Here is an 18425-nt window from a genome sequence, read left to right on the forward strand (position 1 = left end):
CCTCCTTGAAGCCTATGGATGCATACTTAAAAGAGATTAACATCTCACCTTAAGGGGCCCATGACAACCAGCTAACAAATAACCCAATGAATCTTCGATCAGTACCCGGCACACCCTCCCACTCGACCAAACATGAAAACTGAAAACAGAAAAAGGATTTTCCCCGCAAGAATTCCTATTAGATATACTGCCTTGACCTGCACCTTAACAGTTCAAATCATGGAACTCAGAATCTTTTATGGTTACTGGGAAAATTCATAGTTTATCATATTTTGTCGGCTGGAGAGGAAGAAAAGACTTGGCCAGGTTCCTGGGGGAAAGATAGCCTGTCATATTTGCTGAGATTTATTTATGAAAAAGCACTCAGGATGATACTTTGTGCAACACGCTCCCTCCTGCTCGGAGCACCATTAGCTCAAAGCAAATAGGAGAGACTCCCAAGCTGCCCAGGGCTGAAGGTAAAGGAGGGGACTAAAGTAAGCGGAGCGGGGACACTCTCAACTGGCATCATTTAAAGCTCTTGATTATTTAAACTTCTGCAGAATAATGATTGCATATTTGAAAGTAATACATCTGTTCCTTTCCCTCCCCGCCCCCATGTGGTTTTCTAATCCCGAGGTAATTACGTTTTGACAAAAATTTATTGGGACATCTGTTTTTTCCCTTAGATCCGCAGGTCACTGTGTGACTAACAGCAGCCCAGCGGAGAGCTGCCTTGGAAAAACCGAGCACAATGGCTGGCGAGATCCAGGGCGCGCCGGGGCGGTGGGTGTCAGTTAGAGGCAGAAAGGACAGTCCCCTGGTGCCACCGGGCCCACACTTCGTGTGCCGCCTGGCTTGGTGCTCAGCATGAGACTCCGGCCTGTGAGGGTAAAGGGATCAATGATCTGGGGGGGAGGGGAGGGAGGAGGGCTGGCTGGTAACAGGCTGGCAGTGTGCATCAAGATTCATGCATTTTCTAGGTTGGCATCCAATATAAAAATAATTCATGGAGGGAAGAAGATGGAGAGGCAATGCACAGGCCATATGTTTGGAGCCCCTGCCCATAATGGCTGGCTGTGGTTACCAGCGTCTGGTGCCACCAACTAGATTAAATTATGGTACCCTACGGAGGCACAGAAATCAGAACGATTTCTCCGACTTCCAGCATTTGATAAATCATAGGATAACCGAGGAAGTGTACCCGTGCACCAAACCCCTCTTTCAATGTTTTAAAAAGCACGACGTGGCTTCAGTCCGCTGTTTTTTGGTGGATTAACTGCCAGAACTTGCTAACGTCAATTTTCTCACAAACCTCGGCTCCCATAGGAAATGCCTGTATCAGAATTCCACAGGGACGGCCTTTTCTCCACGTTTTTCCACCTTCGAGCTCTCATAAGGAAGTTTGTTTTCCTGAGGTGTCCAACCCAATATCTTGACCTGATGTTTAAAAAAGAGTCTAAGTGACTTGCCTCTGTGCCAAATGAAACTTTGGAACATCGTGAGATGTTTCTGCCATTAAGAACTTAATTAGGAATTTCAGTAACCAAATAAAGCTCCATTTCCCTTTTCCTCTAGTTTATTGATTAAAAAAATAAAAGGAATCCTAACCGAAGTATTTCACTTTCACATAGACACAACACTCAACTACTTTCTTTTTTCCGGAGAGTATCAAAATGCCATTACAATGATTACATATAAATATCCACTCCCCCAAATCAAGTTTAAGAAAGCAAAATGCCTCTGCTGTAATAGAACATCTCCTCCACGAATGGATAAAAGGCATACTATGTCCTGCATTCCCTTACGAAGTGCTGAGCAGGAACAAGTTCCCAATTTTCGGATGGAAACGTTGAGACGGAGGGGCAAGGAACTAAATGTCATTAAGAAATGTCCCTGTGACACTCTTCATGGGGTTCAGGCTCTGGATCTCAGGTCTAGGCTGCATTCTTTTGATTGCCAAAGCGTCCGACGACGAGTAGCCATTCAGCGGATTCCGCAGAATCCTGGCTTCCCATGTGGTAACATGTAGTCTGTGGGGAGGGAAAAATAAAGAGTTTTTCTTTAGAATAAATTGGGAAATACCGAGTTTAAAAGGCTTAAACAGGGGTCCCTGACCGGCTCAGTCAGTGGAGCATGTGACTTTTGATCTCAACGTTGTGAATTGGAGCCCCAAATTGGGGGTAGAGCTTACTTAAAATCTTAAAAACAATGAAATCCTTAAACAGGTTCTCTGAGGCTGGGCATCTTTAATTTTCTGTGAATAATGGAGCTCAAAGACAGAAAAAAAAAACCATGAGATGGATCTTAGCTCAGGTTGCCATAACAGGACACTGTAGGGTGGGAGGGGGCTTAAACGGCAGAAATGTATTTCTCATAGCCCTGGAGGTTAGAAGTGCAACATAATTGGATTTTGGTGACAGCTCTCTTCCTAGCTTGCAGATGGCTGCCTTCACTGCTGTGTCCTCAAATCAGGGAGAGAGAGGCTCTGGTGTCCCTTTCTCCTCTTCTCAGGGAACTAATGCCATTATGGGGTCCATCGTCACGATCTCATAAAACCCCAGTTGCCTCCCAATGGCCTCATCTCCTCACACCATCCCAATGGGGGTTAGGGCTTCAACATATGACTTCGGGGGTGGGGGAACATACTCAGTCCTCTTTTTGATTGCAGAATAATGAGCTCTAAGAGATGCTAAATTAGACAATTCATGATACAAAATAAATATCCTAATTATATCACAGAACAGGGCACAGAGAAGTTACTCAATTATTTTTGGAATGAACTCATTCACTCTTTTCATATTTATTTCTGCGCCAGAATGTGGAAAATGAATCATGGCAGGAGCGCTAACCATGGTCAAGAAACTACAGAGCACAGGGGTGTGTGTGTGTGTGTGTGTGTGTGTGTGTGTGTGCGCGTGTGTACTGGGGTGGAGACTAAGCTGAGGCAGGAGGCTCCAATTCTCTCTTGTCGGCCACTCCTCTAAGTAAGGCTTCATTTGAACGAAAATTATTAGCTTCCTATGAATTAAACTTCCTAAATACCATCGTTCTACTCTTCTATTATTTCACCTAATTTTTTTTATTCTTTATTTTCCTCATCCTAATTTTCTCACTTCTTTTCTATGTGTTTCTTGTGTTATGGTATTGCAATTGCCTGGCTTGTTCAAAAATATAGACACAAAACCTATTTGACTGTAGTGGGGGGTTTTTGGTGTGTGTGTGTGTGTGTGTGTGTGTGTGTGTGTTGGGGGCTTTGGGAGGGGTTTGTTTTGGTTTTGGTTTTAGGTTTTGTTTTGTTTTGTTTTGTTTTGTTTTGTTTTGTTTTGTTTTTGCCTTACTTCTCCAAAGCAGAGAAATCACGTTCAACATATAGGACAAGAAGAAAGTTCCAGGATGATTAAATTTCAACTACTTTGGGTGAGATCTTGTAGAAATGTTTGGAGGGAAAATGGGCTTGGGCTTTTCACTTAAAAACAAAAACAAAATCTTTATTAATGTGGTCTTCCAGAATCCATGATACTCCTCATGCTGTTTCCCAATGCTCTTCCCTTTCAGCCCTTCCCAACAAATCCTAGCCATTCTCCCAGAAGCAACTGAAAACAGCCTCTCCCATAAGCCTTCCCCGGGTTCCCCGGAGGAACCAGTCTCTCCCTCTCTCGTGCTCACCGCAGCCCTTCATCTTCTACTCTGTGTGCCTCCCTCTCATCATCCACAACATGAGAAGAAGAATATCACCGGTGCATCATGGTAAATCTTGTACCTTACAGTCTGCCGTGCTAGATTTGCACTTCCCTGTTCCTTCACACGCAGAATGGTGTCAGGAACGTGGCAGGTGGCTAACAAAGGATTGTTTCCGTGGACGTCCCCAGCAGAGCACAGCGCTGGGAATTAGGAAAGCGTGGTTGGAGCCCTGCCTCAGCCTCTCACTCGCTGCTTGACATCGCAAAGCTCACTCCACCTCCCTGGACCTCGTGGGCTCATTCTGGAGACGGAGCAGCTGCGTTGGGCAATCCCCACCTCTGCTTGTACCCTGACGTGGCGCAGCCTTCGGAGACTGAACCGAACAGTCAGTCCTGCCCCATCGGAAAACGGCCGGTAGCCCAGAGCGAACACTTGGTGCACAGATCCCACACCGACGTTCGCGTAAAATACAATACAAGAAAATCTCTCACCCCCAGATGAAAATAATTTGGTCTGCCCCCGAACCTATTTTCCCGTCACCGATGTGTTTGCAATCACCGTTTCAATTTTCCCCTCCTAGACGTCGGGGAGGCATCTTTCAAGAAAAACACAACGTGCGCCCAGACCCAGCAGCAGCCTGCTTGGAAGCACTTCGATGTGCTCATTAGAGCACGGGGGCTGCGTGTGTCTGAGCTCCCTCCGTGCACAGAGAGCGGCAGCTGGATGGACGGCCTGCCGAGGGTGAGCAGAGGGCCCTCTGCCAAACGCTGTTCCTTTAATTCACCTAAACGCTGACCTTGAAAAATTGCCCTTTATGGGATGTGATGAGGTGTGAATTCAATCTCCATCCTCACTTGGGTCTTGTCATTTTCTGCGCTGTGATTGCCCGTTGTGCCACACCACAGCAACTGGCCCGGCAGAGGGTCGGTGAGATTGACAAGGTCCTCTGGGGAAGGCTGACATCAAAAGACCCTGCAAACTCATTTCAGTCATGGGCCTCTCTCTTGCCATTATGATTTTTTTTTTTTTTTTTTCTGGCTGCGATCACACCAGGTTGGTACTGATTCAGCGACATCACCCGTGCGGCTTAACTATACCCTCTCTGATGGTTGAGCAAAAGCTCATCTGAGATGAGGCTTTGGAAGGTTCTCTCCTCCTTCCCCTTCCCCCTTAAATCCTCCAGCTCATGACCCAAAGCAACTCACTGCAAACTTATCCTGAATGTTCCAAGAGGGTGAGAGAGGAGAGCATGCGTTCTGCAATTTTTCTTGTGCTCCAAGAATCAAAAGCAGTCAATTTAACTTCATCAGACCGCTGACAACAGGCGCTGATACAGAGGATGGAAGAGATCAGCCAAAATCCTACAGTTTCTATCAGTATTAAAGCCAGATGTTACACTGGCTGTTCGAATTTGATAAAACCCACCACTGATAAAGGCTTCTCCCTGGATCGGTGGGTCCCAGGGCCCATTCATCAGCACAATGGTTCATGTGGCAGTACCCCAGGCTAGTGGGTAACATTTACTGCAGCACCAGGGTTTCTGTGAAGGCGAGACTGGTCCTCCTTTGTCTGTGGGCTTCTATAGGTTGTTGTGGCTTGAGCAGATCTGTTTACACTACACTTGCTATGGCAACGTTTATCTGATATGGACAAAAGGCATTCTGATTCTTGAATTAATAACACTTGAGTCAAGCCTATGATTCAACAAGAGGTATTCAAACAGTTTGAGTGAAGGCAAGGTTTTCTTTGAGGCCAATTAATACAGCCACAAACCTTTGGCTCAAGGGATCCAAATGTGCAGCCAGCAAGGGTTACCGGGCCCTGAAAACCCCCAAGCTATCCTTATGGTGAGGGAGTGGACGGGGGAAAATAAAGAAATGCAGATCTTGTTGGCATGGACCTCGAATCAGAGCCCGGGCAAAGTCACATGGTAAGGAGGACCTGTAGAGGTGGCTTTTGCTCAGTCGGACAGCATGTTTGACCACACTGTAAGGCACGAGAGGGCCCTGAACACAGATGTGACTGTGAATTCACCTTCCAACCTTCCTTTTTGCCCCCGTGATGACTGGAGGCTGGATTTGGCCCAGTCCCCCTTCTACCTGCCCCCGGAATGTAGCCCCCACAAGGGTCAGGTGACTTGATTTCATGGCAAATCTTTTCTGGGAAGCAGATGGAACCCCAGGGGCTCAGGTAAATGGCTTTCTCTCCTTCCTCCCCACAGTTCCCAAACAGAGGTTTCCTTTTCTTTCCTCCACTGAAAAATTGCCAAAACCGCTCCCTACTGTACAGCTAACCCAGAAGCAGGCAACGGAGAATGATGTTAATTTAAACTTCTGCCTTATTAAGTAACAAAACCCAGAAATAATGTGATCAAAGCCAAAAGACACAAACTTCTGCCATCTTTCTTGAGATAAAAGGAGCAAAACACCCATGAACTGAAGGAGGCTTGGACACTTAATAAAAATAGCTAATTAAGTGTTGGAGTAACTTAGCGTTTTGCCCCCTGAGCCCTGCAATACTCAAGACTAGCCTGTATCCCCTCCACTCTCACTCCTTCCTGCTGTGACTCAGGCCATCACATAATTCTTTTTTCATTCCCTTCATTGTGTGCCAGGGACCGTTGTATGCACTGGGCATGCAGGAGCCAACAGCAGACCCCAGCCTCACTCCCGGGTAACTTATGCTAGGGGTGGGGGTGCTAGGGAGGTAAGCAGAACAGGTCATGAGACATTCGTGGGGATTTCTCCCTTGGCACAGACCCTTCACCTCTCGTTCGTGCTGTTACAAACTCTGTTTTGGCTCATATTCTATGCTTCAACCCGACACGAGGTCTCTTCGCTTTTTAAATATTAATCTGTAAATACTTTCGAACACCCATCATATACCAAACAAAACCCCAAAACAAGAAAGGGCCAGTGCCCGCTCAACCAGACCCCCTCTTGTCCAGTTAGGAAGGCAGACGTGCACATCAATAACTCAGACAGGTATAAAGCTGTGTTCCTTAACATTACCGGGGCCACAGAGTCATCTGGGAGGAGAGTTTAAAATACAGATGCCTGGAATCCAGCCCAGATCTGCCAAATGGAGATCTCTGAAGCGGGGAGGGGGCCACAGCGTTTGCATTTTAACCAACTGCCTCCTTCCCTGAGATTAATTCTAATGTATACCAAAGATTAAGAATTACTGGTATCGAGGAAAGAACATGGGATTTAAGAGCATTAGTCACCACAGCTATTTAGGGAAGGTCCAAAAGCCTGATTTGGTTTGAAATCCTAAGTTTTTCATTTGTTACCTGGGCCCAAGTGCGACTCTATCAAAGGAAACATTAATGAGAGAAGACAAGTTCAAATCAAGGACACACTTGATGTAGGTTTCTGTACGAGACAGGAGGCACTACCTCTTCTGATGAGTGTGGTGTAATTTACATGAAATAAAATAAAGAACAGCAACCACCATGGAGCTCTGCAGATAATCGATGCTCTGAAATGGTAAGTTTTTACTAGTCTTGGCTTCCTTCTCGAACTTCTCTGGGTTCTCTCATGAACCCATCGTGAGACATGTTGCTCTATAGTTAAATATCCTCGGTATGACTTTGCGTGAAGCAACAATTCTATCATTCATGATCACCAAAAAGCACTGCATGCACCGTTCTGTACTTTTCCTCACAGGTTGTAGTATCTGTTTCTTTTCCACCACTGAACTTACTCGCAATCGTTATTGGCAAACAATAAAAAAAAATTTAGACATTGTGCTCGGAGCCCAGTGTTTGCATACTCTCTTCCCATCCAAATGTTTTTCTTCCTCATAATGAGATAAAAAATATCATCAGACTTCCACTGAAAGACTGTAAGAGAACAAATGAATACAATGCGACCCCATGTGCTCAGGATTACAAGTGCTCAGGGGATAGTGGAAACCAAAGGCCAATACGCATCTTCTCAAATGTATTGTTGTAGATTGAAGTATGGTTAATTAGCTCTTTATTATTACAAAATATTTTAAATCTGCTTACAATTAGAAGCTTAATTAACTTTTCCGTTTGCCCCTTATGACTTTTAACCAAAGAATCATTAAAAATCCTAGCTAAGATGGTCGACGTGTCAGAGATGGCTACTTGCCTACCAAATAGCCATTCTCTCCTTATGGACAAACATTCATTTTATTGAAGAAGGAAATGGACCCATTCAAATATGTATCCAACCTCCCTCGCAACGGAAGGATAGCATGTGAGAGTATTAGGACTGAGGGGAAGCGAGTAGAAATGAAAGGGAAGGACTTCAGAAAAATCTCTTAAAAACAAGGCTTTCAGCACATATATTGGCCCTTTAGACTCTCGTTTTCTCAGTCTGAACATGGACACCATGGCTGGCATTCCAGCAGTCATCTTGAGAGCATGAGGTTAACAGTTACACCCTATACATCGTGTAACACAAAAACAGAGGAGCCCTAAGTCTTTAATGGCATCAAGGAGCATCCATACCAGAAGTATTTTACAGGAGAGGAAAACAAACTCCTAAGAACTTCCCAATATCTTCAAATCACTATTGTGTTTTACTTTTTCATTTCTGTCACTAGCAACCAAACGGAAGTCACAACTAAGACAGTAGGAAAGCCAAAGTGCTATAAATGAAGCTAAGCTTCAGAGTATTTGCTATGCAATAGGAAGGATTATTGGCCGGAAGTCTGCCCACGAACGCTTGTTCAGGTGAGATTTCCTGACTTTTTTATGTGTTTCCAGTTCTGAAAGTTTGGGAAAGTGTATGTGAACAGTAAAGTACACGGGCTGTTAGCCAAAGAGAATCACATCATATTTGCCCAACACTGTACAATGAACAGTGTTAGATACGAGTTGTCAACGATTCTAGAAAGTTCAATCTTAAGCCATTTTCAAGAGGGGCTTATTGTATATGAAAAGGCCATTCAGGGTCATTAACTTTGAGATCATTTTCAGACTTGCCATGTGATTGTAACATTAAATGTCACCCATACCTACCACCTCTTTGCTTGGCCTTTGTATCAGTTCTCTTAAGCAATAAGGACTAAAAAGCATGAAACCACTTGGTCTCCATTAGGCCTCCCCAAAGCCATGCCAAAGCATAGGAAGTGTGCATCGAACACATTTATATACGTGTCACATATAGAAAACAGCAAAGTGAAACAGAACATGTCTTTTGAAGTCCTGAAGTTGACTAATGAGCTGGGTGGGGAAAGGCACTGAGAATATTTCCCTCTGGCTTTTGCAAGACAGAGGCAAGCAGCCAGGCTCAGGAAAGCCACTCATCAAGGCACTGGGCAAAAAGGAGATCAGTTGGGATCTTAGAGGCACTCAGACAAAGCCGTCAGCAGACACGGGGGCAAGCTGGAGTGCCAAGAGTGTGGCTGGTAAGTGCTAGAAACAGCGGACCTCAGAGACCTTTGGTAGAGACCCCAAAGAGCAAAAATCTCGTCCTGTGCTTTCTTCACCAGTAGTGACCGATGATGCTGATGGACACATAAGAGGTCGTGATATACTAGGCAGCATTCTTAATTTCTGTAGGTAGGACACACTCTATACATACATAAGAGGTATAGACATACAAGGTGTGCTATTAGTTCACCAAAGAAAGTAAGGCTTCGGGAGGCTAAATCAGCTGGCCAACATCACATAGCTCATAAGTGACAGAGCCAGTGCTTAAATTTGAACCCATATGTATAACTCCTGGGCTATGTATGCTCTCGAAAGGAAGACCTTCCCAAAGGTCTTGGTGGCCAAAGGTCCTCACTGAAGAGTCATAACTAAAAGAAGCATCCTGCTATTTTGATGAGTACGTTGGTTTCAATCTTATAGGCAATGCTTCATTTTCTGGAGCTTGTTGAAAGATGGAAAATAGTTCCTGGATTCTTACAAAGAATGTAAAGATTCTAATTTGGAAAATAAGGGACCCGGGGGGTGCGGGGAGAGATGGGGTGGGAAGAGTCACTATCACAGACACGGTCAAGCTTTGATGGCTTGCCGGGACCAAGTGATATCTTTATTTTTCTATTTATGGCTTCCTCTACTCTCTAAAATCTGTGCTTCCCCATTTCCTGAGGTATAAACTCTAAATTTAAGTAGATAGTCAAAACTGCCCTAAGAAAGCAATAAAATACCTGTTTATATGGAGTCTAAAACTTGCAGGATATCTCCCCACTCACTGTCCCCACGTACCTCTTGTAGCAACTGGAGAACCCACTGGAGAACTCAGTCTACCCGGGACACTGCTACATTCCACAGCTTTGGATCCCTTTCGACCATCCCCTAAAATGGCCGCCTCCTGTTCCCTCCATGGCAAAACATTATCTCGTCTTAAAGCTCAACTCACCCCAACTTCTTCTGGAAGCTTCCCTCAGGCCAGATGTCTCTACTTTACCAGTTTATCGCCCAAATTGAATTGGCCCGGGAGAATTTATTGCCCTCTGCACTTTGTTGAGGCCTCTGTTTTAATAACATTGTAGTGCTGTTTATTCATTTTGCTTAAGCATGTCCATGAGCCAAGTACTGTAACTTATATATGAAGTTCCAGAATCTTGCAAGTACCTGAAATATGGTGGACAGCCAAGACAGAATGCATGGATACATTGCAATGATGATCTCAATCGAAATCAAGTAAATAACATCAGCTTTCAGCTTATTGAAAAATCTAATGATAGAATTCTCTTGTAAATCAAAAGGGAACTGATGCTCCGTACAAAAATAAAACTTGCATTCACTTTCTTGCTTGCCCTTTTTCCAGTAGTTTCCTCCAAAAGCCTACAATTCCTGTGACGTTGAAGGTCCTGCTTTATGAGCAACCTTCCCTAGCCACCATGTTAGGCTTTTGAATGGCTAAATCCCTGATTCGTTATGTCTCATATGGGAACATACCTGAGCAAGAATTTTGGACAGATTCTCAGATTCCCGTCACCTTCTAACATCTCAGATCACCAAAATTTAATGAGTGCTCATAGGTGTGGATGCTTTTCTAAGCACGTTCCATGTATTAACACACCTAAACATACAGAGGCCGACACAAGGTCCAAGTCTACTAGAGGGTATTGAACACACCGAAGAGAAAGGAGTGACGTTGTACAGGGTGACAGCCACATATCCAGGAATCAGCTCGGGGCCGCTAAAGATTCACCTGCAATAGTAAGATTATCCAAATCACTTACTTAATGTGTTTATCATTTATAAACAAATATCATTTATTGTATACATTTGAAAATTCCATTAAAAAAGTATTTTTTTTAATTTAAAGAACCCACTTAGGGGTGCCTGGGTGGCCCAGTCGGTTAAGTGTCAGACTTCGGCTCAGGTCACGGTCTCAAGGTTCGTGGGTTCGAGCCCCACATAGGGCTCTGTGCTGACAGCCTGAGCCTGGAGCCTGATTTGGATTCTGGGTCTCCCTCTATCTCTGCCCCTCCCCCTGCTCACACTCGGTCTCTCTCCGTCTCAAAAGTAAATAAAAACATTTAAAAAATAAAATAAAAAAGAACCTACTTAAACCATCGTTATAACAACAATGCAATTAATAATAGTAACTCTGGCCACTCTCTGGAAGTTTGGTGCCCTACCCTCATGGTCCGCCTCTGCACCTTCTGTTTCTCTTACAGAAATCTTCACAATGTGTAGTTATTTTGTTTACTTGTTTTTAGGCCATTCCTTCTCCCACCTCCAAATGAGCTTTACTTTCTGAAAGAGAAACAGCTCTGTCTAATACCCTACCGAATCCTCAGCACAATGTTTGTGCAGAGCGAGAGCCAAATATTTGTCAAGGATGGATGGAAAGAAGGGAGGGAGGGAGGAGGAGAGAAGGAAAGGGACGAAAACCATGCCAGCACCAGAGGAGACACTTGGCTCGTATTATCTCATTTAATGCTACCCACCCTAAGAGAAAGGGGCCGTTAGACAAGATAAATCCGGGGCACCTGCGTGGCTTAGTCAGTTAAGGGTCCCACTTCACCTTAGGTCATGATCTCATGGTTCATGAGTTCAAGTCCCGGGTCAGACTCTGTGCTGACAGCTCGGAGCCTGGAGCCTGCTTCGGATTCTGTGTCTCCCCTCCCTCTGCCCCTCTCCTGCTCATGCTCTGTTTCTCTCACAAAAATCAAATATTAAAAAAAAAATTAATTAAAAAAATAAAAAAGAAATCCATGCCTCACTCTAGGTAAGTAGCTGAGACGTAGGAGAGCCAGGATTTGGAAATGACCTGGATCTCCTTGGCGTGGCCGAGAACACAATGCACGCACACCGGCACACCTGGGTGGCATAAGGTCTACTTTGGCTCCCAAAGGCTGGGAGGCCAATCACAACCCAACAAAATGCTAATGCGAAAGCAGGCTTGGCACATTCAAATAAGACTTACGTTTGCCCATCTATGACTGATATTATTGAATGAGCTCGCTTGGAAAATACATCTAATGGCTGGCCCTCCCTGATAGGCCAGGTCGGCTAACACATCTGAACAAATCCTCCTGATACGCAGACCAAATATTGAGTAAACCACTGCCTGAAATAGACACTGAATATAGAATTTACTTCATTTTGAAGAGTTTTCGAAGGTTTAGTAGCTTAAACATCTTACAGTGAAAGCTCTTTCTAAAAGTTCTCGTGAACGTAGGAGATACTTTCGGATGCGGAATGAATGTATTCTCTTCCCTGCCTTTGTCCTTGTTGGTTTCAGTTGCTCTGTCTTCGGTAACCAGCGAGGTAGCTCGCCCCCACCCCTGCTTTGGAACACTCACCATTCTGACCTCCCGGTGTGTGAACTTACTGGTCAAGAGATGTTCTCGTGTGCTGCTCATTCCTTCCATCTTCCACTGACAAAGAGTCCCCTCACACTTGCTAGAAATGCGTCTCCTTGTAACTTCTAACCCTTCATCCGAGTTGTGCTCATTTGAACCGAAAAAAAATCCTAGTCATGTCACTCTTCCTTGTGCCAGAATTTCAATATTTTGACAGTGGGGGGTGGCTCAGTCCTTCTCGATAATCCTCCTAGGTCAGATATTAAATGTCAAGAACCTCAGCTTTCCTTGATCCTTAGTGTGCCTATGCTAAGTGTCACAGTAGCTCTTTAGAGTAAAATACAATTTTCTAAAGCTGTAAGGATGTCGCAGATACCTGTTTGCAGTGAGAGTGGAAACTTGGTCAACCATCAGTGTGCAGGTTTGACAGGCATGTGGAATTTCAAAAAGAGCAACTTAGACGACACAGGTGTCATGAAAGACAAAATGTCTCACTTTGTGTGAGGCTTTCTATTTGGGCTAATTGATCAGTTGAAAGAAATGGAAAAACCACCCTGGAAGGTTTCTTAGACTTGTCCTGAAAAGACGATTTTTTAATATCTTAATTATTCTCTGACGATGTTGCTCCAGAAAGGAACCTAAGTGATGATCCCTTCTTCCTTCCTCTTTCTCCTCTTTCCCCTTCTCCTCATCCTCCTCCTCCTCCTCCACCTCCTCCTTCTCCTCCTTCTTTTACATTGGAAGGCTAGAAATCTACTGTTTGGGCAAGATGACCATACTACGTTAGACCATGCCTGTTGGAATTAGGAATATACAAAATTTAAAGTACACAAAATGCACGATTTAATGCATCACAGATTAAACATCATGTTTAATTATCATCCAGCTTCCATGACCGTTTGGGATCCATCTGGGGAGAATGGGAATAGGCTGGGTCTCCAACGGGGATTTTTAACAGTGGCCAGGCCCATGCCCCCACGAGATTTTAAGGGGCAGAGAATCACTGGCATAGAAAGAAAAGGGTGACCTGTGGAAGTTGGGGGCATTAAGGGACTTGGGAGCCCCTCAAAGATGGAGTCACCAGCCTCAGCAGTGAGCTGCTAATTCTGCCCCGTTACCCCATTACCAAAGAGGCTTGGTCCACTGAGCCTCTGGTCTCCTCACCTGAATGAAACCTTTGTGGCCACAGGTGATCACAGGTGATACATGTCATTTCGCATGGACTCCAAGCAGGACAGCATTATTGCCTCTCCTTGTCTCTTCCTCGTCCTTCTTTGGCACCCAGATTCCTTCAGGGGCACCTTAGGACACAACGCCAGTAGGCAGATAACGGCAGCTGTGGCTCCCACCATTGGAGGCCTCCTTAACATTCGTCCCTCCCTAGGACTGGTCTGAAATCCACAGAGAGCAGCCAATAATAATGATCTCACTGATGATATAGAAAGTGTCTTCCAGGCAGCACCAAGCTAGAAGCTTGACATCATTTCTAAAAAAGATGTTATCTTCACTCTGTAGATGGGGATATTGAAGATCAAAGTGATGAGGCAAAATTGACCCAACACGTGTAGCTGGGACCCAAATCTATCTGGCTCTGGAAGCTGTGTCTTTCTCGACCCATGCTGCCTGCCTCTAAATCTTGCCCCCTGGAGAGTTTCTTTCCCCCATCATGAAATTAAAAAAAGTCCAACCCGTGAGAAAACACCTCTGGGAAAAGGGGAGGAAGGGCAGAGAGAACAGTGACTCATCAGCCATTCCTACTTGAGTGTGTACAAGTTTGGTAACCCCCTATCACTAACAGTGACAAGAGGAAGGAAAAGGGGTAGGACAGAGGGAGGGATCGGCTGGGACCCTTGTGAGAATCACAAGCTCTGTGGCACCAGGAGGGCAGGGGAGCGGGAAGAGGAGAGGGGGTGTCCCAAGAGGTCACATCAGGCCGAGGTACGTTAACACGTATAAACTTTACTTTGTTTTCTCCCCCTTAGGACCTGCTCCTTCTTTTGCTCCTGCCAAGCAAAACTCATTTAACTCTTATCAGATTTAACCAAATCATGGGAAGGCCAGTAAGTAAGAGGCAGCAAACTGATTTCTGGCTTCACAGTAAGGACATCAGACACCTACTCAGGGTGCTGGTGAGGAACAATGGGCGGGGGGAAGTGGGGAAGTGTCTTTTGGGGCCAAAGGTGTTTTAAGTAAGGGGGACAAAAATGAACAGAAGTTAAATTTTACTCTGTGCTGGCCTGGGTTCCACTCTTTGTGACCCCGGCTGGAGAAAAGGCCTCTGTCTCATGGCAGCGAGGGGTACGGCCAAGCTCTGTGGTTCGAGTTAAGCCCAAAAGTGAAAAGGATAACTTTTGGTTTGAGCACGCGGTGTTTCTTCCTGAGATTGGGTTAGGTCCCTCCCTGCCCTCCTCCTCTTCTCCAAGCAAGGGAAGGCTTGTGCTTGGACCAACAGAGGGCCCCCCCCCCCCCGGAGACCGGATCCATACACGGATTCTCAGGCTCCTCCTTCGGCATAATCAAAAGCCAACTGCAGGAAGCCAGTGGTCAGACGGACTTTCCCACAATACCCAGTTAGCACAACGTCAGGTCAGAAGGGTTCTCTGGAAGCCAATACAAACAGAGCCAGGCACATTTTCCCGGGGGGCCTGACATCCGGACTGGTTTCTCAGCCTGGCTGCTGCCCACACGTCCATGCTCGAGAGCCAAACCCTGGGGTTGGTTTTCAAATCGTTTTCAAGGTAATGACAAGCGTGTTCCCTCAGCAGGGACTCAGAGTGAGGGTGATCTGGGGAATCAGGGAAGGGGAAATCCTTCCATGACACCTGCCAGTTCTCTACTCCTGTTAGGCACAAAGAGAGAAAAAAAATAATCTGTGAGGTAGAAAATGCCGGAGGAAGGCTCACTGGAGGAAAAAAGGCTAGAATACGGTGCGAATCAGGCAGGAGTCTGAGATTTTTAAGAAACCGAAGTTCACTTCTCACGCACTTTGAAATTCCACTTGACGAGCTCTTCAGGGGCCCTGAGTGTGGCCTCAGTGCATAGGGCGGCTCATAAATTCGGCTACAGACAGACAGGGGCAAGGTAATCCAAACTGGCCACAATGGCTAGCCCCCTTTCTGGTGCATTCCGCGTCTATTATGCACTGTGATGGGTGGTGTTCAAGCATGATCTCATTTAATCCTGCACAATAACCATTTAAGGTAGGTCTCATTGCTCCCGTTTTACAGATGAGGACAGCGAGGCCTCGAGAGTGTTAGTAATTCACCCACAAAGTTTGACTCTCCGCCGGGTGCTTGTCATACCTTGCCTCATTTAGTTCAATTAAGTAGAGTGGCTGTCAGGTGCTCGTCAGCTAGGAAATGCTGGAAAAGCCTGAGGAGCCCCGTGCCAAGGAAGGAGAAAGACTGCAGAAGGAAGGAGCCAGCCGGTTTTGCTTCCTCTTCTGTCCCCCGTGCAAATCAGGACGCTGGCACACGGTTGTTGCCAATAAAGGGTTTTGTTTTGCTTTGTTTTGTTTTGTTTTTGAGAAAAATGAAACTGGTCATCTTGGCCGTAGCTCCAAGGTGACTTTTCTTCCAGACCTGGAAACCAAGAAGCCTGAAAAACTCAGGTCCAGGATGGAAAGCTTATGTAATGTCATTAATTAAACATAATGAACTCCAGGAGATTAACAAATGTTTCTCAAGTAAATGGATGAATAAATGAATGACTTCTCTCTCAAAAGTGCTTCAGAGCAAGGCCGAGCTACATTCTTATGCTCCCTCCTGCCAGATTTCTCTACGTATTTCCAGATCTCCGCGCCTCTGCTGACAACCTTTAGGCTCAGAAGAATCGGGACTGAAGACATGTGAAATTAGGCAATTAGTACTTCCTTGTTTAAGTCATGGTAATGACATTTTTCAACATTCCATGATATATTTCATCCTCTTACCTGTATTTCTTCTAGTAAACCGACAAAATTTAATCCAAGAAAGTCTCTGTGACTCTTTCCCTTTTGCAGGAAAGACAGTCCTACAGACGTAGCTTCTTAAAAAATAAAGGGCGTGTAATTTTGCACATTCAGGACTCCTCTCCTTCTGGAAGATGGAGAACGTGGAAGATGGAAGATGTGGAAAGTGGATGCATGTTCCATAATGTCAAAGCCTCAGAACTGCAAGGTCCGTCCAGACTTCCAGACGTGCCTTTTGCCATGTTGCAGGTAGGCTGCTGTCTAGCACGGCCATGATTCATTTAGTCAGAAGAAGGAAGCCGTTTCGAGCCTGAACCCCCACCTGGTTATGCCTCACCGTCGACTTCCGTACCAGCCCTCAGCAATATGCGTTGGCTTATTGCATTGGCTTGTGCAGGGCCATGCGCCGCCATCAATGGAAGCCTTTGTTTCATAGCTGGGCACCTGCACGGCAGGCTCAAACAATGAGGCCATCCCAAGAACCCCTCCTTTCTCCTCAGGGCACCCACGGTGAAAGAAAACTTGTCGAGGCCTGGAAGCCCACTTGCATCATCATTAGACTGCTTGGCCAACGGTTAAGCACCAACCTCTCCAGGCGAACACACGGAGATACTTTCAAATCTCAGGTAGCTGCCAAGCCACGGGCCAGGGCAGCGTTAGCTTCAGATGCGCGCTCCCCTAGCCTCCGAGTGAATATTAAAGGGTAAAGGATGAAAAGCCCTCCCAGGTGCCACAATTCTGGGAGCTTTGGTTTTCACAAGGGCACAAACACCCTTAAGGCCATCCTCGGATTTCTGAGATCATGATGAGTGAGCCCTGGTAACCCCCCTGGACCAGATTAAAATCTGGTCCACAAAATGCTGAACTGCACACTTGTAGAAAGCCTTCTTCCAGGAGGTGTTAGTACCTTTATGCCAATAAATATGTTTTCATTTAAAAGTGTTTTACTCTTCTTTAATACCTTGTATTTATCTGTTGGTTTATTTGGATGTAAAGACACAACAAAAAGGTAATGATCATTTTTTTCTTAATGTGTATTTATTTTTGAGAGAGAGAGAGAGAGAGAGAGAGTGCAAGCAGGGGAGGGGCAGAGAGAGAGGGAGGCAGAGGATCCGAAGCAGACTTCATGCTGACAGCAGACAGCCCAATGCGGGGCTCAAACTCACCAACCGAACCATGAGATCATGACCTGAGCCTAAGTCGGACGCTTAACTGGCTGAGCCCCCCAGGCGCCCCCCGGTGATCATGGTTTCTGTAGTCAGGCATGCCCTGGGTTTCAATCTTGGGTCCACCACATCAACGATGTGTGAATTTAGAGTAAATTGCTCAATCTTGGAATCTCTCTTTTTTCATCTGCAAAATGGGGATAATTATAGCCAAAATATCACTGAGGATTAAATACCGTACGTAAAATATTTAGCACAGACCCTGACCCTCACTCAGTAACAAAGCCTTGATGGATGGTATAGCTACCATCTTGTTTTATTATAAGCCCAATGATAAATTAAAAAAGAATGTAATGGTAGAATAACTGATGGAGTGTTGAGTTTTGGATGTCTACCTTTCCCAAAACGTAACGAGGTTCGTGCTTTTTTTTTTTTTTTTAATTTTTTTTTTTAACGTTTATTTTTATTTTTGAGACAGAGAGAGACAAAGCATGAACGGGGGAGGGTCAGAGAGAGGGAGACACAGAATCTGAAACAGGCTCCAGGCTCTGAGCTGTCAGCACAGAGCCCGACTCGGGGCTCGAACTCACAGACCGCGAGATCATGACCTGAGCCGAAGTCGGCTGCCCAACCGACTGAGCCACCCCTGCGCCCCTAGGTTTGTGCTTTTGAAATTGAAATTGATGACCAAACTATTCGGCCACACACAAATCCCAGAAAGCAGAGAAGGTCAATGGTTGCTTTAATCTCTAATTCTGTCTAGGGTTCAGGGAATTCTAAAGTCTTCAAGTTGTGGACTACTCAAAAAAAAAAAAAAAAAGATAACCAAATGATTTCATTGGGCCAAATTGTTAAGCAATTAGGGTCTGCTGGTTGGATGCCATTTAAACCTACTATTTCCCACC

The 18425-nt window shown here is 45.3% G+C and overlaps 1 long non-coding RNA gene across 1 annotated transcript; it reads right to left on the bottom strand.

The window, feature by feature from the left end:
* Positions 1-1540: 1540 nt before the first annotated feature.
* LOC132663479 (uncharacterized) lies at positions 1541-5240 on the bottom strand. Its single transcript, XR_009603070.2, has 2 exons — positions 5089-5240; positions 1541-2012 (listed from the first exon to the last, which is right to left on the bottom strand). It is a non-coding gene; the product is annotated as an uncharacterized LOC132663479 (long non-coding RNA).
* Between the last annotated feature and the right edge of the window lie 13185 nt (positions 5241-18425).

Source organism: Panthera onca, chromosome D4 (genome assembly GCF_046562875.1).
Source record: "Panthera onca isolate mPanOnc1 chromosome D4, mPanOnc1 haplotype 2, whole genome shotgun sequence".
Classification (NCBI taxonomy): Eukaryota; Metazoa; Chordata; class Mammalia; order Carnivora; family Felidae; genus Panthera; species Panthera onca.